Source organism: Nematostella vectensis, chromosome 13 (assembly GCF_932526225.1).
Source record: "Nematostella vectensis chromosome 13, jaNemVect1.1, whole genome shotgun sequence".
In the NCBI taxonomy this organism is placed as follows: domain Eukaryota; kingdom Metazoa; phylum Cnidaria; class Anthozoa; order Actiniaria; family Edwardsiidae; genus Nematostella; species Nematostella vectensis.
In genome coordinates, this window is record NC_064046.1 from 5,457,613 (window position 1) to 5,477,184 (window position 19,572).

Genomic DNA, 19,572 nt, shown 5'->3' on the forward strand with positions numbered 1-19,572 from the left:
CCCAATGGATAAGTCGCCTGAATAGGGATCAGGAGATTCGAGGTTAAAGTCCTGGCAGGGTCTCTGATTTTTGCTTCCTTCTTCTCTATCCTGATCCTTGGCATAATAATTTTACTCCTGGCGATTTGCGTCTGGCAATGTGACGTACTAAGTTTGAGATACTACTTTAACGTCGGCCTTGTGGCCCAATGGATAAGGCGCCTGACTACGGATCAGGAGATTCCAGGTTCGAGTCCTGGCAGGGTCTCTGATTTTTGCTTCCTTCTTTTCTATCCTGATCCTTGGCATAAAAATTTTACTCCTGGCGATTTGCGTCTGCCAATGGGATGTACTAAGTTCGAGAATTTACTTCAACCACGGCCTTGTGGCCCAATGGATAAGGCGCCTGACCTCGGATCAGGAGATTCCAGGTTCGAGTGCTGGCAGGGTCGCTGATTTTTGCCTTGTTCTTTTGAATCGACGATTTGCGTCTGCCAACGTGATGTACTAAGTTCGAAATACTATGTCAACGTCGGCCTTGTGGCCCAATGGATAAGGCGCCTGACCTCGGATCAGGAGATTCCAGGTTCGAGTCCTGGCAGGGTCCCTGATTTTTGCCTCGTTCTTTTGAATCGGCGATTTGCGTCTGCCAGCGTGATGTACTAAGTTCGAAATACTACGTCAACGTCGGCCTTGTGGCCCAATGGATAAGGCGCCTGACTACGGATCAGGAGATTCCAGGTTCGAGTCCTGGCAGGGTCGCTGATTTTTGACTCCTTCTTTTGAATCGGCGAATTGCGTCTGCCAACGTAATGTACTATATTCCAAATTCTACGTCAACATCGGCCTTGAGGCCCAATGGATAAGGCGCCTGACTACGGATCAGGAGATTCTAGGTTCGAGTCCTGGCAGGGTCGCTGATTTTTTTACTCGTTCTTTTGAATCGGCGATTTGCGTCTGCCAACGTGATGTACTAAGTTCGAAATACTATGTCAACATCGGCCTTGTGGCCCAATGGATAAGGCGCCTGACTAAGGATCAGGAGATTCCAGGTTCGAGTCCTGGCAGGGTCGCTGATTTTTTTACTCGTTCATTTGAATCGGCGATTTGCTTCTGCCAACGTGATGTACTAAGTTCGAAATACTATGTCAACGTCGGCCTTGTGGCCCAATAGATAAGGCGCCTGACTACGGATCAGGAGATTCCAGGTTCGAGTCCTGGCAGGGTCGCTGATTTTTGACTCGTTCTTTTGAATCGGCGATTTGCGTCTGCCAACGTGATGTACTAAGTTCGAAATACTATGTCAACATCGGCCTTGTGGCCCAATGGATAAGGCGCCTGACTACGGATCAGGAGATTCCAGGTTCGAGTCCTGGCATGGTCGCTGATTTTTTTACTCGTTCTTTTGAATCGACGATTTGCGTCTGCCAACGTGATGTACTAAGTTCGAAATACTATGTCAACGTCGGCCTTGTGGCCAAATGAATAAGGCGCCTGACTACAGATCAGGAGATTCCAGGTTCGAGTCCTGGCAGGGTCGCTGATTTTTGCCTCGTTCTTTTGAATCGGCGATTTGCGTCTGCCAACGTGATGTACTAAGTTTGAAATACTACGTCAACGTCGGCCTTGTGGCCCAATGGATAAGGCGCCTGACTATGGATCAGGAGATTCCAGGTTCGAGTCCTGGCAGGGTCTCTGATTTTTGCTTCCTTCTTTTCTATCCTGATCCTTGGCATAAAAATTTTACTCCTGGCGATTTGCGTCTGCCAATGGGACGTACTAAGTTCGAGAATTTACTTCAATGTCGGCCTTGTGGCCCAATGGATAAGGCGCCTGACCTCGGATCAGGAGATTCCAATTTCGAGTGCTGGCAGGGTCGCTGATTTTTGCCTCGTTCTTTTGAATCGGCGATTTGCGTCTGCCAACGTGATGTACTAAGTTCGAAATACTATGTCGTCGTCGGCCTTGTGGCCAAATGGATAAGGCGCCTGACTACGGATCAGGAGATTCCAGGTTCGGGTCCTGGCAGGGTCGCTGATTTTTGCCTCCTTCTTTTGAATCAGCGAATTGCGTCTGCCAACGTAATGTACTAAGCTTGAAATACTATGTCAACGTCGGCCTTGTGGCCCAATGGATAAGGCGTCTGACTACGGATCAGGAGATTCCAGGTTCGAGTCCTGGCAGGGTCGCTGATTTGTGCCTCCTTCTTTTGAATCGGCGAATTGCGTCTGCCAACGTAATGTACTCAAATCGAAATACTACGTCAAGATCGGCCTTGTGGCCCAATGGATAAGGCGCCTGACTACGGATCAGGAGATTCCAGGTTCGAGTCCTGGCAGGGTCGCATATTTTTGTCTCGTTCTTTTGAATCGGCGATTTGGGTCTGCCAACGTGATGTACTAAGTTCGAAATAATACGTCAACGTCGGACTTCTGGCCCAATGGATAAGGCGCCTGACCACGGATCAAGAGATTCCAGGTTCGAGTCCTGGCAGGGTAGCTGATTTTTGCCTCCTTCTTTTGAATCGGCAAATTGCGTCTGCCAACGTATATTACTAAGTTCGAAATACTACGTCGACATCGGCCCTGTTGCCCAGTGGATAAGGCGCCTGACTACGGATCAGGAGATTCTAGGTTCGATTCCTGGCAGGATCGCTGATTTTTGCTTCCTTCTTCTTAATCGTGATAATTTTGTTTGCTGTTCTCCTTTATATGATGTAGTGTATAATTTTCCTTATTCGAGTCCCGGCAGGGTCCCTGTCTTTGCATAATATTTGATGTCAACGCTATTTGTTTCACGCGAGGTGATTTACTTATTCCAAAATTACAACATTAACCTCAGCCCTGTGGCCCAATATAAACGACGCCTGACTACGGATCAGGAGATTCCGTAACATCAGCCCTATGGCCCAATGGATAAGTCGCCTGAATAGGGATCAGGAGATTCGAGGTTAGAGTCCTGGCAGGGTCTCTGATTTTTTCTTCCTTCTTTTCTATCCTGATCCTTGGCATAATAATTTTACTCCTGGCGATTTGCGTCTGGCAATGTGACGTACTAAGTTCGAAATAATACTTTAACGTCGGCCCTATGGCCCAATGGATAAGTCGCCTGACTACGGATCAGGAGATTCGAGGTTAGAGTCGTGGCAGGGTCTCTGATTTTTACTTCCTTCTTTTCTATCCTGATCCTTGGCATAATAATTTTACTCATGGCGATTTGCGTCTAGCAATGTGACGTACTAAGTTCGAAATACTACTTCAACGTCGGCCTTGTGGCCCAATGGATAAGGCGCCTGACTACGGATCAGGAGATTCGAGGTTAGAGTCGTGGCAGGGTCTCTGATTTTTGCTTCCTTCTTTTCTATCCTGATCCTTGGCATAATAATTTTACTCCTGGCGATTTGCGTCTGCCAATGGGACGTACTAAGTTCGAGAATTTACTTCAACTTCGGCCTTGTGGCCCAATGGATAAGGCGCCTGACCTCGGATCAGGAGATTCCAGGTTCGAGTCCTGGCAGGGTCGCTGATTTTTGCCTCGTTCTTTTGAATCGGCGATTTGCGTCTGCCAACGTGATGTACTAAGTTCGAAATACTATGTCAACGTCGGCCTTGTGGCCCAATAGATAAGGCGCCTGACTACGGATCAGGAGATTCCAGGTTCGAGTCCTGGCAGGGTCTCTGATTTTTGCTTCCTTCTTTTCTATCCTGATCCTTGGCATAACAATTTTACTTCTGCCGATTTGCGTCTAGCAATGTCACGTCCTAAGTTCGAAATACTACTTCAACGTCGGCCTTGTGGCCCAATGGATAAGGCGCCTGACTACGGATCAGGAGATTCGAGGTTAGAGTCGTGGCAGGGTCTCTGATTTTTACTTCCATCTTTTATATCCTGATCCTTGGCATAAAAATTTTACTGCTGGTGATTTGCGTCTGCCAATGGGACGTACTAAGTTCGAGAATTTACTTCAACGTCGGCCTTGTGGCCCAATGGATAAGGCGCCTGACCTCGGATCAGGAGATTCCAGGTTCGAGTCCTGGCAGGGTCGCTGATTTTTGCCTCGTTCTTTTGAATCGGCGATTTGCGTCTGCCAACGTGATGTACTAAGTTCGAAATACTATGTCAACGTCGGCCTTGTGGCCCAATAGATAAGGCGCCTGACTTCGGATCAGGAGATTCCAGGTTGGAGTCCTGGCAGGGTCGCTGATTTTTTTACTCGTTCTTTTGAATCGGCGATTTGCGTCTGCCAACGTGATGTACTAAGTTCGAAATACTATGTCAACGTCGGCCTTGTGGCCCAATGGATAAGGCGTCTGACTACGGATCAGGAGATTCCAGGTTCGAGTCCTGGCAGGGTCGCTGATTTTTGCCTCCATCTTTTGAATCGGCGAATTGCGTCTGCCAACGTAATGTACTAAAATCGGAATACTACGTCAACATCGGCCTTGTTGCCCAATGGATAAGGCGCCTGACTACGGATCAGGAGATTCTAGGTTCGATTCCTGGCAGGATCGCTGATTTTTGCTTCCTTCTTCTTAATCGTGATAATTTTGTTTGCTGTTCGTCTTTTCTATGATGTAGTGTATAATTTTCCTTATTCGAGTCCCGGCAGGGTCCATGTCTTTGCATAATATTTGATGTTAACGCTATTTGTTTCACGCGAGGTGATTTACTTATTCCAAAATTACAACATTAATCTCAGCCCTGTGGCCCAATATAAACGACGCCTGACTACGGATCAGGAGATTCCGTAACATCAGCCCTATGGCCCAATGGATAAGTCGCCTGAATAGGGATCAGGAGATTCGAGGTTAAAGTCCTGGCAGGGTCTCTGATTTTTGCTTCCTTCTTCTCTTTCCTGATCCTTGGCATAATAATTTTACTCCTGGCGATTTGCGTCTGCCAATGTGACGTACTAAGTTCGAGATACTACTTTAACGTCGGCCTTGTGGCCAAATGGATAAGGCGCCTGACTACGGATCAGGAGATTCCAGGTTCGAGTCCTGGCAGGGTCTCTGATTTTTGCTTCCTTCTTTTCTATCCTGATCCTTGGCATAAAAATTTTACTCCTGGCGATTTGCGTCTGCCAATGGGACGTACTAAGTTCGAGAATTTACTTCAACGTCGGCCTTGTGGCCCAATGGATAAGGCGCCTGACCTCGGATCAGGAGATTCCAGGTTCGAGTGCTCTCAGGGTCGCTGATTTTTGCCTCGTTCTTTTGAATCGGCGATTTGCGTCTGCCAACGTGATGTACTAAGTTCGAAATACTATGTCAACATCGGCCTTGTGGCCCAATGGATAAGGCGCCTGACTACGGATCAGGAGATTCCAGGTTCGAGTCCTGGCATGGTCGCTGATTTTTTTACTCGTTCTTTTGAATCGACGATTTGCGTCTGCCAACGTGATGTACTAAGTTCGAAATACTATGTCAACGTCGGCCTTGTGGCCAAATGGATAAGGCGCCTGACTACGGATCAGGAGATTCCAGGTTCGAGTCCTGGCAGGGTCGCTGATTTTTGCCACGTTCTTTTGAATCGGCGATTTGCGTCTGCCAACGTGATGTACTAAGTTCGAAATACTACGTCAACGTCGGCCTTGTGGCCCAATGGATAAGGCGCCTGACTACGGATCAGGAGATTCCAGGTTCGAGTCCTGGCAGGGTCGCTGATTTTTGCCTACTTCTTTTGAATCGCCGAATTGCGTCTGCCAACGTAATGTACTATATTCGAAATTCTACGTCAACATCGGCCTTGAGGCCCAATGGATAAGGCGCCTGACTACGGATCAGGAGATTCTAGGTTCGATTCCTTGCAGGATCGCTGATTTTTGCTTCCTTCTTCTTAATCGTGATAATTTTGTTTGCTGTTCGTCTTTTCTATGATGTAGTGTATAATTTTCCTTATTCGAGTCCCGGCAGGGTCCATGTCTTTGCATAATATTTGATGTTAACGCTATTTGTTTCACGCGAGGTGATTTACTTATTCCAAAATTACAACATTAATCTCAGCCCTGTGGCCCAATATAAACGACGCCTGACTACGGATCAGGAGATTCCGTAACATCAGCCCTATGGCCCAATGGATAAGTCGCCTGAATAGGGATCAGGAGATTCGAGGTTAAAGTCCTGGCAGGGTCTCTGATTTTTGCTTCCTTCTTCTCTATCCTGATCCTTGGCATAATAATTTTACTCCTGGCGATTTGCGTCTGGCAATGTGACGTACTAAGTTTGAGATACTACTTTAACGTCGGCCTTGTGGCCCAATGGATAAGGCGCCTGACTACGGATCAGGAGATTCCAGGTTCGAGTCCTGGCAGGGTCTCTGATTTTTGCTTCCTTCTTTTCTATCCTGATCCTTGGCATAAAAATTTTACTCCTGGCGATTTGCGTCTGCCAATGGGACGTACTAAGTTCGAGAATTTACTTCAACCACGGCCTTGTGGCCCAATGGATAAGGCGCCTGACTACGGATCAGGAGATTCCAGGTTCGAGTGCTGGCAGGGTCGCTGATTTTTGCCTCGTTCTTTTGAATCGACGATTTGCGTCTGCCAACGTGATGTACTAAGTTCGAAATACTATGTCAACGTCGGCCTTGTGGCCCAATGGATAAGGCGCCTGACCTCGGATCAGGAGATTCCAGGTTCGAGTCCTGGCAGGGTCCCTGATTTTTGCCTCGTTCTTTTGAATCGGCGATTTGCGTCTGCCAGCGTGATGTACTAAGTTCGAAATACTACGTCAACGTCGGCCTTGTGGCCCAATGGATAAGGCGCCTGACTACGGATCAGGAGATTCCAGGTTCGAGTCCTGGCAGGGTCGCTGATTTTTGACTCCTTCTTTTGAATCGGCGAATTGCGTCTGCCAACGTAATGTACTATATTCCAAATTCTACGTCAACATCGGCCTTGAGGCCCAATGGATAAGGCGCCTGACTACGGATCAGGAGATTCCAGGTTCGAGTCCTGGCAGGGTCGCTGATTTTTTTACTCGTTCTTTTGAATCGGCGATTTGCGTCTGCCAACGTGATGTACTAAGTTCGAAATACTATGTCAACATCGGCCTTGTGGCCCAATGGATAAGGCGCCTGACGAAGGATCAGGAGATTCCAGGTTCGAGTCCTGGCAGGGTCGCTGATTTTTTTACTCGTTCTTTTGAATCGGCGATTTGCTTCTGCCAACGTGATGTACTAAGTTCGAAATACTATGTCAACGTCGGCCTTGTGGCCCAATGGATATGGCGTCTGACTACGGATCAGGAGATTCCAGGTTCGAGTCCTGGCAGGGTCGCTGATTTTTGCCTCCTTCTTTTGAATCGGCGAATTGCGTCTGCCAACGTAATGTACTAAAATCGAAATACTACGTCAACATCGGCCTTGTGGCCCAATGGATAAGGCGCCTGACTACGGATCAGGAGATTCTAGGTTCGAGTCCTGGCAGGATCGCTGATTTTTGCTTCCTTCTTCTTAATCGTGATAATTTTGTTTGCTGTTCGTCTTTTCTATGATGTAGTGTATAATTTTCCTTATTCGAGTCCCGGCAGGGTCCATGTCTTTGCATAATATTTGATGTTAACGCTATTTGTTTCACGCGAGGTGATTTACTTATTCCAAAATTACAACATTAATCTCAGCCCTGTGGCCCAATATAAACGACGCCTGACTACGGATCAGGAGATTCCGTAACATCAGCCCTATGGCCCAATGGATAAGTCGCCTGAATAGGGATCAGGAGATTCGAGGTTAAAGTCCTGGCAGGGTCTCTGATTTTTGCTTCCTTCTTCTCTTTCCTGATCCTTGGCATAGTAATTTTACTCCTGGCGATTTGCGTCTGGCAATTTGACGTACTAAGTTCGAAATACTACTTTAACGTCGGCCTTGTGGCCAAATGGATAAGGCGCCTGACTACGGATCAGGAGATTCCAGGTTCGAGTCCTGGCAGGGTCTCTGATTTTTGCTTCCTTCTTTTCTATCCTGATCCTTGGCATAAAAATTTTACTCCTGGCGATTTGCGTCTGCCAATGGGACGTACTAAGTTCGAGAATTTACTTCAACGTCGGCCTTGTGGCCCAATGGATAAGGCGCCTGACCTCGGATCAGGAGATTCCAGGTTCGAGTGCTGGCAGGGTCGCTGATTTTTGCCTCGTTCTTTTGAATCGGCGATTTGCGTCTGCCAACGTGATGTACTAAGTTCGAAATACTATGTCAACATCGGCCTTGTGGCCCAATGGATAAGGCGCCTGACTACGGATCAGGAGATTCCAGGTTCGAGTCCTGGCATGGTCGCTGAATTTTTTACTCGTTCTTTTGAATCGACGATTTGCGTCTGCCAACGTGATGTACTGAGTTCGAAATACTATGTCAACGTCGGCCTTGTGGCCAAATAGATAAGGCGCCTGACTACGGATCAGGAGATTCCAGGTTCGAGTCCTGGCAGGGTCGCTGATTTTTGCCACGTTCTTTTGAATCGGCGATTTGCGTCTGCCAACGTGATGTACTAAGTTCGAAATACTATGTCAACGTCGGCCTTGTGGCCCAATGGATAAGGCGCCTGACCTCGGATCAGGAGATTCCAGGTTCGAGTCCTGGCAGGGTCCCTGATTTTTGCCTCGTTCTTTTGAATCGGCGATTTGCGTCTGCCAGCGTGATGTACTAAGTTCGAAATACTACGTCAACGTCGGCCTTGTGGCCCAATGGATAAGGCGCCTGACTACGGATCAGGAGATTCCAGGTTCGAGTCCTGGCAGGGTCGCTGATTTTTGACTCCTTCTTTTGAATCGGCGAATTGCGTCTGCCAACGTAATGTACTATATTCCAAATTCTACGTCAACATCGGCCTTGAGGCCCAATGGATAAGGCGCCTGACTACGGATCAGGAGATTCCAGGTTCGAGTCCTGGCAGGGTCGCTGATTTTTTTACTCGTTCTTTTGAATCGGCGATTTGCGTCTGCCAACGTGATGTACTAAGTTCGAAATACTATGTCAACATCGGCCTTGTGGCCCAATGGATAAGGCGCCTGACTAAGGATCAGGAGATTCCAGGTTCGAGTCCTGGCAGGGTCGCTGATTTTTTTACTCGTTCTTTTGAATCGGCGATTTGCTTCTACCAACGTGATGTACTAAGTTCGAAATACTATGTCAACGTCGGCCTTGTGGCCCAATGGATATGGCGTCTGACTACGGATCAGGAGATTCCAGGTTCGAGTCCTGGCAGGGTCGCTGATTTTTGCCTCCTTCTTTTGAATCGGCGAATTGCGTCTGCCAACGTAATGTACTAAAATCGAAATACTACGTCAACATCGGCCTTGTGGCCCAATGGATAAGGCGCCTGACTACGGATCAGGAGATTCTAGGTTCGAGTCCTGGCAGGATCGCTGATTTTTGCTTCCTTCTTCTTAATCGTGATAATTTTGTTTGCTGTTCGTCTTTTCTATGATGTAGTGTATAATTTTCCTTATTCGAGTCCCGGCAGGGTCCATGTCTTTGCATAATATTTGATGTTAACGCTATTTGTTTCACGCGAGGTGATTTACTTATTCCAAAATTACAACATTAATCTCAGCCCTGTGGCCCAATATAAACGACGCCTGACTACGGATCAGGAGATTCCGTAACATCAGCCCTATGGCCCAATGGATAAGTCGCCTGAATAGGGATCATGAGATTCGAGGTTAAAGTCCTGGCAGGGTCTCTGATTTTTGCTTCCTTCTTCTCTATCCTGATCCTTGGCATAGTAATTTTACTCCTGGCGATTTGCGTCTGGCAATGTGACGTACTAAGTTCGAGATACTACTTTAACGTCGGCCTTGTGGCCAAATGGATAAGGCGCCTGACTACGGATCAGGAGATTCCAGGTTCGAGTCCTGGCAGGGTCTCTGATTTTTGCTTCCTTCTTTTCTATCCTGATCCTTGGCATAAAAATTTTACTCCTGGCGATTTGCGTCTGCCAATGGGACGTACTAAGTTCGAGAATTTACTTCAACGTCGGCCTTGTGGCCCAGTGGATAAGGCGCCTGACCTCGGATCAGGAGATTCCAGGTTCGAGTCCTGGCATGGTCGCTGAATTTTTTACTCGTTCTTTTGAATCGACGATTTGCGTCTGCCAACGTGATGTACTAAGTTCGAAATACTATGTCAACGTCGGCCTTGTGGCCAAATGGATAAGGCGCCTGACTACGGATCAGGAGATTCCAGGTTCGAGTCCTGGCAGGGTCGCTGATTTTTGCCACGTTCTTTTGAATCGGCGATTTGCGTCTGCCAACGTGATGTACTAAGTTCGAAATTCTACGTCAACATCGGCCTTGAGGCCCAATGGATAAGGCGCCTGACTACGGATCAGGAGATTCTAGGTTCGATTCCTTGCAGGATCGCTGATTTTTGCTTCCTTCTTCTTAATCGTGATAATTTTGTTTGCTGTTCGTCTTTTCTATGATGTAGTGTATAATTTTCCTTATTCGAGTCCCGGCAGGGTCCATGTCTTTGCATAATATTTGATGTTAACGCTATTTGTTTCACGCGAGGTGATTTACTTATTCCAAAATTACAACATTAATCTCAGCCCTGTGGCCCAATATAAACGACGCCTGACTACGGATCAGGAGATTCCGTAACATCAGCCCTATGGCCCAATGGATAAGTCGCCTGAATAGGGATCAGGAGATTCGAGGTTAAAGTCCTGGCAGGGTCTCTGATTTTTGCTTCCTTCTTCTCTATCCTGATCCTTGACATAATAATTTTACTCCTGGCGATTTGCGTCTGGCAATGTGACGTACTAAGTTTGAGATACTACTTTAACGTCGGCCTTGTGGCCCAATGGATAAGGCGCCTGACTACGGATCAGGAGATTCCAGGTTCGAGTCCTGGCAGGGTCTCTGATTTTTGCTTCCTTCTTTTCTATCCTGATCCTTGGCATAAAAATTTTACTCCTGCCGATTTGCGTCTGCCAATGGGACGTACTAAGTTCGAGAATTTACTTCAACCACGGCCTTGTGGCCCAATGGATAAGGCGCCTGACCTCGGATCAGGAGATTCCAGGTTCAAGTGCTGGCAGGGTCTCTGACTTTTGCCTCGTTCTTTTGAATCGACGATTTGCGTCTGCCAACGTGATGTACTAAGTTCGAAATACTATGTCAAAGTCGGCCTTGTGGCCCAATGGATAAGGCGCCTGACCTCGGATCAGGAGATTCCAGGTTCGAGTCCTGGCAGGGTCCCTGATTTTTGCCTCGTTTTTTTGAATCGGCGATTTGCGTCTGCCAGCGTGATGTACTAAGTTCGAAATACTACGTCAACGTCGGCCTTGTGGCCCAATGGATAAGGCGCCTGACTACGGATCAGGAGATTCCAGGTTCGAGTCCTGGCAGGGTCGCTGATTTTTGACTCCTTCTTTTGAATCGGCGAATTGCGTCTGCCAACGTAATGTACTATATTCCAAATTCTACGTCAACATCGGCCTTGAGGCCCAATGGATAAGGCGCATGACTACGGATCAGGAGATTCCAGGTTCGAGTCCTGGCAGGGTCGCTGATTTTTTTACTCGTTCTTTTGAATCGGCGATTTGCGTCTGCCAACGTGATGTACTAAGTTCGAAATACTATGTCAACATCGGCCTTGTGGCCCAATGGATAAGGCGCCTGACTAAGGATCAGGAGATTCCAGGTTCGAGTCCTGGCAGGGTCGCTGATTTTTTTACTCGTTCTTTTGAATCGGCGATTTGCTTCTGCCAACGTGATGTACTAAGTTCGAAATACTATGTCAACGTCGGCCTTGTGGCCCAATGGATATGGCGTCTGACTACGGATCAGGAGATTCCAGGTTCGAGTCCTGGCAGGGTCGCTGATTTTTGCCTCCTTCTTTTGAATCGGCGAATTGCGTCTGCCAACGTAATGTACTAAAATCGGCCTTGTGGCCCAATGGATAAGGCGCCTGACTACGGATCAGGAGATTCCAGGTTCGAGTCCTGGCAGGGTCGCTGATTTTTTTACTCGTTCTTTTGAATCGGCGATTTGCTTCTGCCAACATGATGTACTAAGTTCGAAATACTATGTCAACGTCGGCCTTGTGGCCCAATGGATATGGCGTCTGACTACGGATCAGGAGATTCCAGGTTCGAGTCCTGGCAGGGTCGCTGATTTTTGCCTCGTTCTTTTGAATCGGCGATTTGCGTCTGCCAACGTGATGTACTAAGTTCGAAATACTACGTCAACGTCGGCCTTGTGGCCCAATGGATAAGGCGCCTGACTACGGATCAGGAGATTCCAGGTTCGAGTCCTGGCAGGGTCGCTGATTTTTGCCTACTTCTTTTGAATCGCCGAATTGCGTCTGCCAACGTAATGTACTATATTCGAAATTCTACGTCAACATCGGCCTTGTGGCCCAATGGATAAGGCGCCTGACCTCGGATCAGGAGATTCCAGGTTCGAGTCCTGGCAGGGTCGCTGATTTTTGCCTCGTTCTTTTGAATCGGCGATTTGCGTCTGCCAACGTGATGTACTAAGTTCGAAATACTATGTCAACATCGGCCTTGTGGCCCAATGGATAAGGCGCCTGACTACGGATCAGGATATTCCAGGTTCGAGTCCTGGCATGGTCGCTGATTTTTTTACTCGTTCTTTTGAATCGACGATTTGCGTCTGCCAACGTGATGTACTAAGTTCGAAATACTATGTCAACGTCGGCCTTGTGGCCAAATGGATAAGGCGCCTGACTACAGATCAGGAGATTCCAGGTTCGAGTCCTGGCAGGGTCGCTGATTTTTGCCTCGTTCTTTTGAATCGGCGATTTGCGTCTGCCAACGTGATGTACTAAGTTCGAAATACTACGTCAACGTCGGCCTTGTGGCCCAATGGATAAGGCGCCTGACTATGGATCAGGAGATTCCAGGTTCGAGTCCTGGCAGGGTCTCTGATTTTTGCTTCCTTCTTTTCTATCCTGATCCTTGGCATAAAAATTTTACTCCTGGCGATTTGCGTCTGCCAATGGGACGTACTAAGTTCGAGAATTTACTTCAATGTCGGCCTTGTGGCCCAATGGATAAGGCGCCTGACCTCGGATCAGGAGATTCCAATTTCGAGTGCTGGCAGGGTCGCTGATTTTTGCCTCGTTCTTTTGAATCGGCGATTTGCGTCTGCCAACGTGATGTACTAAGTTCGAAATACTATGTCGACGTCGGCCTTGTGGCCAAATGGATAAGGCGCCTGACTACGGATCAGGAGATTCCAGGTTCGGGTCCTGGCAGGGTCGCTGATTTTTGCCTCCTTTTTTTGAATCGGCGAATTGCGTCTGCCAACGTAATGTACTAAGCTTGAAATACTATGTCAACGTCGGCCTTGTGGCCCAATGGATAAGGCGTCTGACTACGGATCAGGAGATTCCAGGTTCGAGTCCTGGCAGGGTCGCTGATTTGTGCCTCCTTCTTTTGAATCGGCGAATTGCGTCTGCCAACGTAATGTACTCAAATCGAAATACTACGTCAAGATCGGCCTTGTGGCCCAATGGATAAGGCGCCTGACTACGGATCAGGAGATTCCAGGTTCGAGTCCTGGCAGGGTCGCTGATTTTTGTCTCGTTCTTTTGAATCGGCGATTTGGGTCTGCCAACGTGATGTACTAAGTTCGAAATAATACGTCAACGTCGGACTTCTGGCCCAATGGATAAGGCGCCTGACCACGGATCAAGAGATTCCAGGTTCGAGTCCTGGCAGGGTAGCTGATTTTTGCCTCCTTCTTTTGAATCGGCAAATTGCGTCTGCCAACGTATATTACTAAGTTCGAAATACTACGTCGACATCGGCCCTGTTGCCCAGTGGATAAGGCGCCTGACTACGGATCAGGAGATTCTAGGTTCGATTCCTGGCAGGATCGCTGATTTTTGCTTCCTTCTTCTTAATCGTGATAATTTTGTTTGCTGTTCTCCTTTATATGATGTAGTGTATAATTTTCCTTATTCGAGTCCCGGCAGGGTCCCTGTCTTTGCATAATATTTGATGTCAACGCTATTTGTTTCACGCGAGGTGATTTACTTATTCCAAAATTACAACATTAACCTCAGCCCTGTGGCCCAATATAAACGACGCCTGACTACGGATCAGGAGATTCCGTAACATCAGCCCTATGGCCCAATGGATAAGTCGCCTGAATAGGGATCAGGAGATTCGAGGTTAGAGTCCTGGCAGGGTCTCTGATTTTTTCTTCCTTCTTTTCTATCCTGATCCTTGGCATAATAATTTTACTCCTGGCGATTTGCGTCTGGCAATGTGACGTACTAAGTTCGAAATAATACTTTAACGTCGGCCCTATGGCCCAATGGATAAGTCGCCTGACTACGGATCAGGAGATTCGAGGTTAGAGTCGTGGCAGGGTCTCTGATTTTTACTTCCTTCTTTTCTATCCTGATCCTTGGCATAATAATTTTACTCATGGCGATTTGCGTCTAGCAATGTGACGTACTAAGTTCGAAATACTACTTCAACGTCGGCTTTGTGGCCCAATGGATAAGGCGCCTGACTACGGATCAGGAGATTCGAGGTTAGAGTCGTGGCAGGGTCTCTGATTTTTGCTTCCTTCTTTTCTATCCTGATCCTTGGCATAATAATTTTACTCCTGGCGATTTGCGTCTGCCAATGGGACGTACTAAGTTCGAGAATTTACTTCAACTTCGGCCTTGTGGCCCAATGGATAAGGCGCCTGACCTCGGATCAGGAGATTCCAGGTTCGAGTCCTGGCAGGGTCGCTGATTTTTGCCTCGTTCTTTTGAATCGGCGATTTGCGTCTGCCAACGTGATGTACTAAGTTCGAAATACTATGTCAACGTCGGCCTTGTGGCCCAATAGATAAGGCGCCTGACTACGGATCAGGAGATTCCAGGTTCGAGTCCTGGCAGGGTCGCTGATTTTTTTACTCGTTCTTTTGAATCGGCGATTTGCGTCTGCCAACGTGATGTACTAAGTTCGAAATACTATGTCAACGTCGGCCTTGTGGCCCAATGGATAAGGCGTCTGACTACGCATCAGGAGATTCCAGGTTCGAGTCCTGGCAGGGTCGCTGATTTTTGCCTCCATCTTTTGAATCGGCGAATTGCGTCTGCCAACGTAATGTACTAAAATCGGAATACTACGTCAACATCGGCCTTGTTGCCCAATGGATAAGGCGCCTGACTACGGATCAGGAGATTCTAGGTTCGATTCCTGGCAGGATCGCTGATTTTTGCTTCCTTCTTCTTAATCGTGATAATTTTGTTTGCTGTTCGTCTTTTCTATGATGTAGTGTATAATTTTCCTTATTCGAGTCCCGGCAGGGTCCATGTCTTTGCATAATATTTGATGTTAACGCTATTTGTTTCACGCGAGGTGATTTACTTATTCCAAAATTACAACATTAATCTCAGCCCTGTGGCCCAATATAAACGACGCCTGACTACGGATCAGGAGATTCCGTAACATCAGCCCTATGGCCCAATGGATAAGTCGCCTGAATAGGGATCAGGAGATTCGAGGTTAAAGTCCTGGCAGGGTCTCTGATTTTTGCTTCCTTCTTCTCTTTCCTGATCCTTGGCATAATAATTTTACTCCTGGCGATTTGCGTCTGGCAATGTGACGTACTAAGTTCGAGATACTACTTTAACGTCGGCCTTGTGGCCAAATGGATAAGGCGCCTGACTACGGATCAGGAGATTCCAGGTTCGAGTCCTGGCAGGGTCTCTGATTTTTGCTTCCTTCTTTTCTATCCTGATCCTTGGCATAAAAATTTTACTCCTGGCGATTTGCGTCTGCCAATGGGACGTACTAAGTTCGAGAATTTACTTCAACGTCGGCCTTGTGGCCCAATGGATAAGGCGCCTGACCTCGGATCAGGAGATTCCAGGTTCGAGTGCTGGCAGGGTCGCTGATTTTTGCCTCGTTCTTTTGAATCGGCGATTTGCGTCTGCCAACGTGATGTACTAAGTTCGAAATACTATGTCAACATCGGCCTTGTGGCCCAATGGATAAGGCGCCTGACTACGGATCAGGAGATTCCAGGTTCGAGTCCTGGCATGGTCGCTGATTTTTTTACTCGTTCTTTTGAATCGACGATTTGCGTCTGCCAACGTGATGTACTAAGTTCGAAATACTATGTCAACGTCGGCCTTGTGGCCAAATGGATAAGGCGCCTGACTACGGATCAGGAGATTCCAGGTTCGAGTCCTGGCAGGGTCGCTGAATTTTGCCACGTTCTTTTGAATCGGCGATTTGCGTCTGCCAACGTGATGTACTAAGTTCGAAATACTACGTCAACGTCGGCCTTGTGGCCCAATGGATAAGGCGCCTGACTACGGATCAGGAGATTCCAGGTTCGAGTCCTGGCAGGGTCGCTGATTTTTGCCTACTTCTTTTGAATCGCCGAATTGCGTCTGCCAACGTAATGTACTATATTCGAAATTCTACGTCAACATCGGCCTTGAGGCCCAATGGATAAGGCGCCTGACTACGGATCAGGAGATTCTAGGTTCGATTCCTTGCAGGATCGCTGATTTTTGCTTCCTTCTTCTTAATCGTGATAATTTTGTTTGCTGTTCGTCTTTTCTATGATGTAGTGTATAATTTTCCTTATTCGAGTCCCGGCAGGGTCCATGTCTTTGCATAATATTTGATGTTAACGCTATTTGTTTCACGCGAGGTGATTTACTTATTCCAAAATTACAACATTATTCTCAGCCCTGTGGCCCAATATAAACGACGCCTGACTACGGATCAGGAGATTCCGTAACATCAGCCCTATGGCCCAATGGATAAGTCGCCTGAATAGGGATCAGGAGATTCGAGGTTAAAGTCCTGGCAGGGTCTCTGATTTTTGCTTCCTTCTTCTCTATCCTGATCCTTGGCATAATAATTTTACTCCTGGCGATTTGCGTCTGGCAATGTGACGTACTAAGTTGGAGATACTACTTTAACGTCGGCCTTGTGGCCCAATGGATAAGGCGCCTGACTACGGATCAGGAGATTCCAGGTTCGAGTCCTGGCAGGGTCTCTGATTTTTGCTTCCTTCTTTTCTATCCTGATCCTTGGCATAAAAATTTTACTCCTGGCGATTTGCGTCTGCCAATGGGATGTACTAAGTTCGAGAATTTACTTCAACCACGGCCTTGTGGCCCAATGGATAAGGCGCCTGACCTCGGATCAGGAGATTCCAGGTTCGAGTGCTGGCAGGGTCGCTGATTTTTGCCTTGTTCTTTTGAATCGACGATTTGCGTCTGCCAACGTGATGTACTAAGTTCGAAATACTATGTCAACGTCGGCCTTGTGGCCCAATGGATAAGGCGCCTGACCTCGGATCAGGAGATTCCAGGTTCGAGTCCTGGCAGGGTCGCTGATTTTTGCCTCGTTCTTTTGAATCGGCGATTTGCGTCTGCCAACGTGATGTACTAAGTTTGAAATACTATGTCAACATCGGCCTTGTGGCCCAATGGATAAGGCGCCTGACTACGGATCAGGAGATTCCAGGTTCGAGTCCTGGCATGGTCGCTGATTTTTTTACTCGTTCTTTTGAATCGACGATTTGCGTCTGTCAACGTGATGTACTAAGTTCGAAATACTATGTCAACGTCGGCCTTGTGGCCAAATGGATAAGGCGCCTGACTACGGATCAGGAGATTCCAGGTTCCAGTCCTGGCAGGGTCGCTGATTTTTGCCACGTTCTTTTGAATCGGCGATTTCCGTCTGCCAACGTGATGTACTAAGTTCGAAATACTACGTCAACGTCGGCCTTGTGGCCCAATGGATAAGGCGCCTGACTACGGATCAGGAGATTCCAGGTTCGAGTCCTGGCAGGGTCGCATATTTTTGTCTCGTTCTTTTGAATCGGCGATTTGGGTCTGCCAACGTGATGTACTAAGTTCGAAATAATACGTCAACGTCGGACTTCTGGCCCAATGGATAAGGCGCCTGACCACGGATCAAGAGATTCCAGGTTCGAGTCCTGGCAGGGTAGCTGATTTTTGCCTCCTTCTTTTGAATCGGCAAATTGCGTCTGCCAACGTATATTACTAAGTTCGAAATACTACGTCGACATCGGCCCTGTTGCCCAGTGGATAAGGCGCCTGACTACGGATCAGGAGATTCTAGGTTCGATTCCTGGCAGGATCGCTGATTTTTGCTTCCTTCTTCTTAATCGTGATAATTTTGTTTGCTGTTCTCCTTTATATGATGTAGTGTATAATTTTCCTTATTCGAGTCCCGGCAGGGTCCCTGTCTTTGCATAATATTTGATGTCAACGCTATTTGTTTCACGCGAGGTGATTTACTTATTCCAAAATTACAACATTAACCTCAGCCCTGTGGCCCAATATAAACGACGCCTGACTACGGATCAGGAGATTCCGTAACATCAGCCCTATGGCCCAATGGATAAGTCGCCTGAATAGGGATCAGGAGATTCGAGGTTAGAGTCCTGGCAGGGTCTCTGATTTTTTCTTCCTTCTTTTCTATCCTGATCCTTGGCATAATAATTTTACTCCTGGCGATTTGCGTCTGGCAATGTGACGTACTAAGTTCGAAATAATACTTTAACGTCGGCCCTATGGCCCAATGGATAAGTCGCCTGACTACGGATCAGGAGATTCGAGGTTAGAGTCGTGGCAGGGTCTCTGATTTTTACTTCCTTCTTTTCTATCCTGATCCTTGGCATAATAATTTTACTCATGGCGATTTGCGTCTAGCAATGTGACGTACTAAGTTCGAAATACTACTTCAACGTCGGCCTTGTGGCCCAATGGATAAGGCGCCTGACTACGGATCAGGAGATTCGAGGTTAGAGTCGTGGCAGGGTCTCTGATTTTTGCTTCCTTCTTTTCTATCCTGATCCTTGGCATAAAAATTTTACTCCTGGCGATTTGCGTCTGCCAATGGGACGTACTAAGTTCGAGAATTTACTTCAACTTCGGCCTTGTGGCCCAATGGATAAGGCGCCTGACCTCGGATCAGGAGATTCCAGGTTCGAGTCCTGGCAGGGTCGCTGATTTTTGCCTCGTTCTTTTGAATCGGCGATTTGCGTCTGCCAACGTGATGTACTAAGTTCGAAATACTATGTCAACGTCGGCCTTGTGGCCCAATAGATAAGGCGCCTGACTACGGATCAGGAGATTCCAGGTTCGAGTCCTGGCAGGGTCTCTGATTTTTGCTTCCTTCTTTTCTATCCTGATCCTTGGCATAACAATTTTACTTCTGCCGATTTGCGTCTAGCAATGTCACGTCCTAAGTTCGAAATACTACTTCAACGTCGGCCTTGTGGCCCAATGGATAAGGCGCCTGACTACGGATCAGGAGATTCGAGGTTAGAGTCGTGGCAGGGTCTCTGATTTTTACTTCCATCTTTTATATCCTGATCCTTGGCATAAAAATTTTACTGCTGGTGATTTGCGTCTGCCAATGGGACGTACTAAGTTCGAGAATTTACTTCAACGTCGGCCTTGTGGCCCAATGGATAAGGCGCCTGACCTCGGATCAGGAGATTCCAGGTTCGAGTCCTGGCAGGGTCGCTGATTTTTGCCTCGTTCTTTTGAATCGGCGATTTGCGTCTGCCAACGTGATGTACTAAGTTCGAAATACTATGTCAACGTCGGCCTTGTGGCCCAATA

General features: G+C 47.5%; 54 non-coding genes across 54 annotated transcripts; all 54 read left to right on the plus strand.

Annotated features, from left to right (window-relative positions):
• The first annotated feature begins 174 nt into the window (after window positions 1-174).
• Trnar-acg lies at window positions 175-247 on the plus strand. The gene has a single exon. It is a non-coding gene; the product is annotated as a tRNA-Arg (tRNA).
• A 111-nt stretch (window positions 248-358) lies between these two features.
• Window positions 359-431, plus strand: Trnar-ucg. Its single transcript has one exon. It is a non-coding gene; the product is annotated as a tRNA-Arg (tRNA).
• An 82-nt stretch (window positions 432-513) lies between these two features.
• On the plus strand, window positions 514-586 carry Trnar-ucg. The gene has a single exon. It is a non-coding gene; the product is annotated as a tRNA-Arg (tRNA).
• Window positions 587-668: 82 nt separating this feature from the next.
• On the plus strand, window positions 669-741 carry Trnar-acg. The gene has a single exon. It is a non-coding gene; the product is annotated as a tRNA-Arg (tRNA).
• Window positions 742-979: 238 nt separating this feature from the next.
• Window positions 980-1,052, plus strand: Trnal-aag. Its single transcript has one exon. It is a non-coding gene; the product is annotated as a tRNA-Leu (tRNA).
• A 238-nt stretch (window positions 1,053-1,290) lies between these two features.
• On the plus strand, window positions 1,291-1,363 carry Trnar-acg. Its single transcript has one exon. It is a non-coding gene; the product is annotated as a tRNA-Arg (tRNA).
• Window positions 1,364-1,446: 83 nt separating this feature from the next.
• On the plus strand, window positions 1,447-1,519 carry Trnac-aca. Its single transcript has one exon. It is a non-coding gene; the product is annotated as a tRNA-Cys (tRNA).
• Window positions 1,520-1,601: 82 nt separating this feature from the next.
• Window positions 1,602-1,674, plus strand: Trnah-aug. Its single transcript has one exon. It is a non-coding gene; the product is annotated as a tRNA-His (tRNA).
• A 421-nt stretch (window positions 1,675-2,095) lies between these two features.
• Window positions 2,096-2,168, plus strand: Trnar-acg. Its single transcript has one exon. It is a non-coding gene; the product is annotated as a tRNA-Arg (tRNA).
• Window positions 2,169-2,250: 82 nt separating this feature from the next.
• Trnar-acg lies at window positions 2,251-2,323 on the plus strand. Its single transcript has one exon. It is a non-coding gene; the product is annotated as a tRNA-Arg (tRNA).
• A 1,105-nt stretch (window positions 2,324-3,428) lies between these two features.
• Trnar-ucg lies at window positions 3,429-3,501 on the plus strand. Its single transcript has one exon. It is a non-coding gene; the product is annotated as a tRNA-Arg (tRNA).
• Window positions 3,502-3,951: 450 nt separating this feature from the next.
• Trnar-ucg lies at window positions 3,952-4,024 on the plus strand. Its single transcript has one exon. It is a non-coding gene; the product is annotated as a tRNA-Arg (tRNA).
• A 238-nt stretch (window positions 4,025-4,262) lies between these two features.
• Trnar-acg lies at window positions 4,263-4,335 on the plus strand. The gene has a single exon. It is a non-coding gene; the product is annotated as a tRNA-Arg (tRNA).
• Window positions 4,336-4,918: 583 nt separating this feature from the next.
• On the plus strand, window positions 4,919-4,991 carry Trnar-acg. Its single transcript has one exon. It is a non-coding gene; the product is annotated as a tRNA-Arg (tRNA).
• Window positions 4,992-5,257: 266 nt separating this feature from the next.
• On the plus strand, window positions 5,258-5,330 carry Trnar-acg. The gene has a single exon. It is a non-coding gene; the product is annotated as a tRNA-Arg (tRNA).
• Window positions 5,331-5,413: 83 nt separating this feature from the next.
• On the plus strand, window positions 5,414-5,486 carry Trnar-acg. Its single transcript has one exon. It is a non-coding gene; the product is annotated as a tRNA-Arg (tRNA).
• An 82-nt stretch (window positions 5,487-5,568) lies between these two features.
• Window positions 5,569-5,641, plus strand: Trnar-acg. Its single transcript has one exon. It is a non-coding gene; the product is annotated as a tRNA-Arg (tRNA).
• A 583-nt stretch (window positions 5,642-6,224) lies between these two features.
• On the plus strand, window positions 6,225-6,297 carry Trnar-acg. Its single transcript has one exon. It is a non-coding gene; the product is annotated as a tRNA-Arg (tRNA).
• Window positions 6,298-6,563: 266 nt separating this feature from the next.
• Window positions 6,564-6,636, plus strand: Trnar-ucg. Its single transcript has one exon. It is a non-coding gene; the product is annotated as a tRNA-Arg (tRNA).
• Window positions 6,637-6,718: 82 nt separating this feature from the next.
• Trnar-acg lies at window positions 6,719-6,791 on the plus strand. The gene has a single exon. It is a non-coding gene; the product is annotated as a tRNA-Arg (tRNA).
• A 238-nt stretch (window positions 6,792-7,029) lies between these two features.
• Trnal-aag lies at window positions 7,030-7,102 on the plus strand. The gene has a single exon. It is a non-coding gene; the product is annotated as a tRNA-Leu (tRNA).
• Window positions 7,103-7,841: 739 nt separating this feature from the next.
• Trnar-acg lies at window positions 7,842-7,914 on the plus strand. Its single transcript has one exon. It is a non-coding gene; the product is annotated as a tRNA-Arg (tRNA).
• Window positions 7,915-8,025: 111 nt separating this feature from the next.
• Trnar-ucg lies at window positions 8,026-8,098 on the plus strand. The gene has a single exon. It is a non-coding gene; the product is annotated as a tRNA-Arg (tRNA).
• Window positions 8,099-8,180: 82 nt separating this feature from the next.
• Window positions 8,181-8,253, plus strand: Trnar-acg. The gene has a single exon. It is a non-coding gene; the product is annotated as a tRNA-Arg (tRNA).
• A 238-nt stretch (window positions 8,254-8,491) lies between these two features.
• On the plus strand, window positions 8,492-8,564 carry Trnar-ucg. The gene has a single exon. It is a non-coding gene; the product is annotated as a tRNA-Arg (tRNA).
• Window positions 8,565-8,646: 82 nt separating this feature from the next.
• Trnar-acg lies at window positions 8,647-8,719 on the plus strand. Its single transcript has one exon. It is a non-coding gene; the product is annotated as a tRNA-Arg (tRNA).
• A 238-nt stretch (window positions 8,720-8,957) lies between these two features.
• Trnal-aag lies at window positions 8,958-9,030 on the plus strand. Its single transcript has one exon. It is a non-coding gene; the product is annotated as a tRNA-Leu (tRNA).
• A 739-nt stretch (window positions 9,031-9,769) lies between these two features.
• Trnar-acg lies at window positions 9,770-9,842 on the plus strand. The gene has a single exon. It is a non-coding gene; the product is annotated as a tRNA-Arg (tRNA).
• Window positions 9,843-9,953: 111 nt separating this feature from the next.
• On the plus strand, window positions 9,954-10,026 carry Trnar-ucg. Its single transcript has one exon. It is a non-coding gene; the product is annotated as a tRNA-Arg (tRNA).
• Window positions 10,027-10,109: 83 nt separating this feature from the next.
• On the plus strand, window positions 10,110-10,182 carry Trnar-acg. The gene has a single exon. It is a non-coding gene; the product is annotated as a tRNA-Arg (tRNA).
• Window positions 10,183-10,765: 583 nt separating this feature from the next.
• On the plus strand, window positions 10,766-10,838 carry Trnar-acg. Its single transcript has one exon. It is a non-coding gene; the product is annotated as a tRNA-Arg (tRNA).
• Window positions 10,839-11,104: 266 nt separating this feature from the next.
• Window positions 11,105-11,177, plus strand: Trnar-ucg. The gene has a single exon. It is a non-coding gene; the product is annotated as a tRNA-Arg (tRNA).
• An 82-nt stretch (window positions 11,178-11,259) lies between these two features.
• Trnar-acg lies at window positions 11,260-11,332 on the plus strand. Its single transcript has one exon. It is a non-coding gene; the product is annotated as a tRNA-Arg (tRNA).
• A 238-nt stretch (window positions 11,333-11,570) lies between these two features.
• On the plus strand, window positions 11,571-11,643 carry Trnal-aag. The gene has a single exon. It is a non-coding gene; the product is annotated as a tRNA-Leu (tRNA).
• Window positions 11,644-11,862: 219 nt separating this feature from the next.
• Trnar-acg lies at window positions 11,863-11,935 on the plus strand. Its single transcript has one exon. It is a non-coding gene; the product is annotated as a tRNA-Arg (tRNA).
• A 238-nt stretch (window positions 11,936-12,173) lies between these two features.
• Window positions 12,174-12,246, plus strand: Trnar-acg. The gene has a single exon. It is a non-coding gene; the product is annotated as a tRNA-Arg (tRNA).
• Window positions 12,247-12,328: 82 nt separating this feature from the next.
• On the plus strand, window positions 12,329-12,401 carry Trnar-ucg. Its single transcript has one exon. It is a non-coding gene; the product is annotated as a tRNA-Arg (tRNA).
• A 238-nt stretch (window positions 12,402-12,639) lies between these two features.
• On the plus strand, window positions 12,640-12,712 carry Trnac-aca. The gene has a single exon. It is a non-coding gene; the product is annotated as a tRNA-Cys (tRNA).
• An 82-nt stretch (window positions 12,713-12,794) lies between these two features.
• Window positions 12,795-12,867, plus strand: Trnah-aug. The gene has a single exon. It is a non-coding gene; the product is annotated as a tRNA-His (tRNA).
• A 421-nt stretch (window positions 12,868-13,288) lies between these two features.
• Window positions 13,289-13,361, plus strand: Trnar-acg. Its single transcript has one exon. It is a non-coding gene; the product is annotated as a tRNA-Arg (tRNA).
• An 82-nt stretch (window positions 13,362-13,443) lies between these two features.
• On the plus strand, window positions 13,444-13,516 carry Trnar-acg. Its single transcript has one exon. It is a non-coding gene; the product is annotated as a tRNA-Arg (tRNA).
• A 1,105-nt stretch (window positions 13,517-14,621) lies between these two features.
• On the plus strand, window positions 14,622-14,694 carry Trnar-ucg. The gene has a single exon. It is a non-coding gene; the product is annotated as a tRNA-Arg (tRNA).
• An 894-nt stretch (window positions 14,695-15,588) lies between these two features.
• Trnar-acg lies at window positions 15,589-15,661 on the plus strand. The gene has a single exon. It is a non-coding gene; the product is annotated as a tRNA-Arg (tRNA).
• Window positions 15,662-15,772: 111 nt separating this feature from the next.
• Window positions 15,773-15,845, plus strand: Trnar-ucg. Its single transcript has one exon. It is a non-coding gene; the product is annotated as a tRNA-Arg (tRNA).
• An 82-nt stretch (window positions 15,846-15,927) lies between these two features.
• On the plus strand, window positions 15,928-16,000 carry Trnar-acg. Its single transcript has one exon. It is a non-coding gene; the product is annotated as a tRNA-Arg (tRNA).
• Window positions 16,001-16,083: 83 nt separating this feature from the next.
• On the plus strand, window positions 16,084-16,156 carry Trnar-acg. Its single transcript has one exon. It is a non-coding gene; the product is annotated as a tRNA-Arg (tRNA).
• An 82-nt stretch (window positions 16,157-16,238) lies between these two features.
• Trnar-acg lies at window positions 16,239-16,311 on the plus strand. The gene has a single exon. It is a non-coding gene; the product is annotated as a tRNA-Arg (tRNA).
• Window positions 16,312-16,894: 583 nt separating this feature from the next.
• Trnar-acg lies at window positions 16,895-16,967 on the plus strand. Its single transcript has one exon. It is a non-coding gene; the product is annotated as a tRNA-Arg (tRNA).
• Window positions 16,968-17,078: 111 nt separating this feature from the next.
• Trnar-ucg lies at window positions 17,079-17,151 on the plus strand. The gene has a single exon. It is a non-coding gene; the product is annotated as a tRNA-Arg (tRNA).
• An 82-nt stretch (window positions 17,152-17,233) lies between these two features.
• On the plus strand, window positions 17,234-17,306 carry Trnar-ucg. The gene has a single exon. It is a non-coding gene; the product is annotated as a tRNA-Arg (tRNA).
• Window positions 17,307-17,388: 82 nt separating this feature from the next.
• Window positions 17,389-17,461, plus strand: Trnar-acg. Its single transcript has one exon. It is a non-coding gene; the product is annotated as a tRNA-Arg (tRNA).
• Window positions 17,462-17,699: 238 nt separating this feature from the next.
• Window positions 17,700-17,772, plus strand: Trnar-acg. Its single transcript has one exon. It is a non-coding gene; the product is annotated as a tRNA-Arg (tRNA).
• A 1,105-nt stretch (window positions 17,773-18,877) lies between these two features.
• Trnar-ucg lies at window positions 18,878-18,950 on the plus strand. The gene has a single exon. It is a non-coding gene; the product is annotated as a tRNA-Arg (tRNA).
• A 450-nt stretch (window positions 18,951-19,400) lies between these two features.
• Window positions 19,401-19,473, plus strand: Trnar-ucg. Its single transcript has one exon. It is a non-coding gene; the product is annotated as a tRNA-Arg (tRNA).
• The last annotated feature ends 99 nt before the right edge of the window (window positions 19,474-19,572 follow it).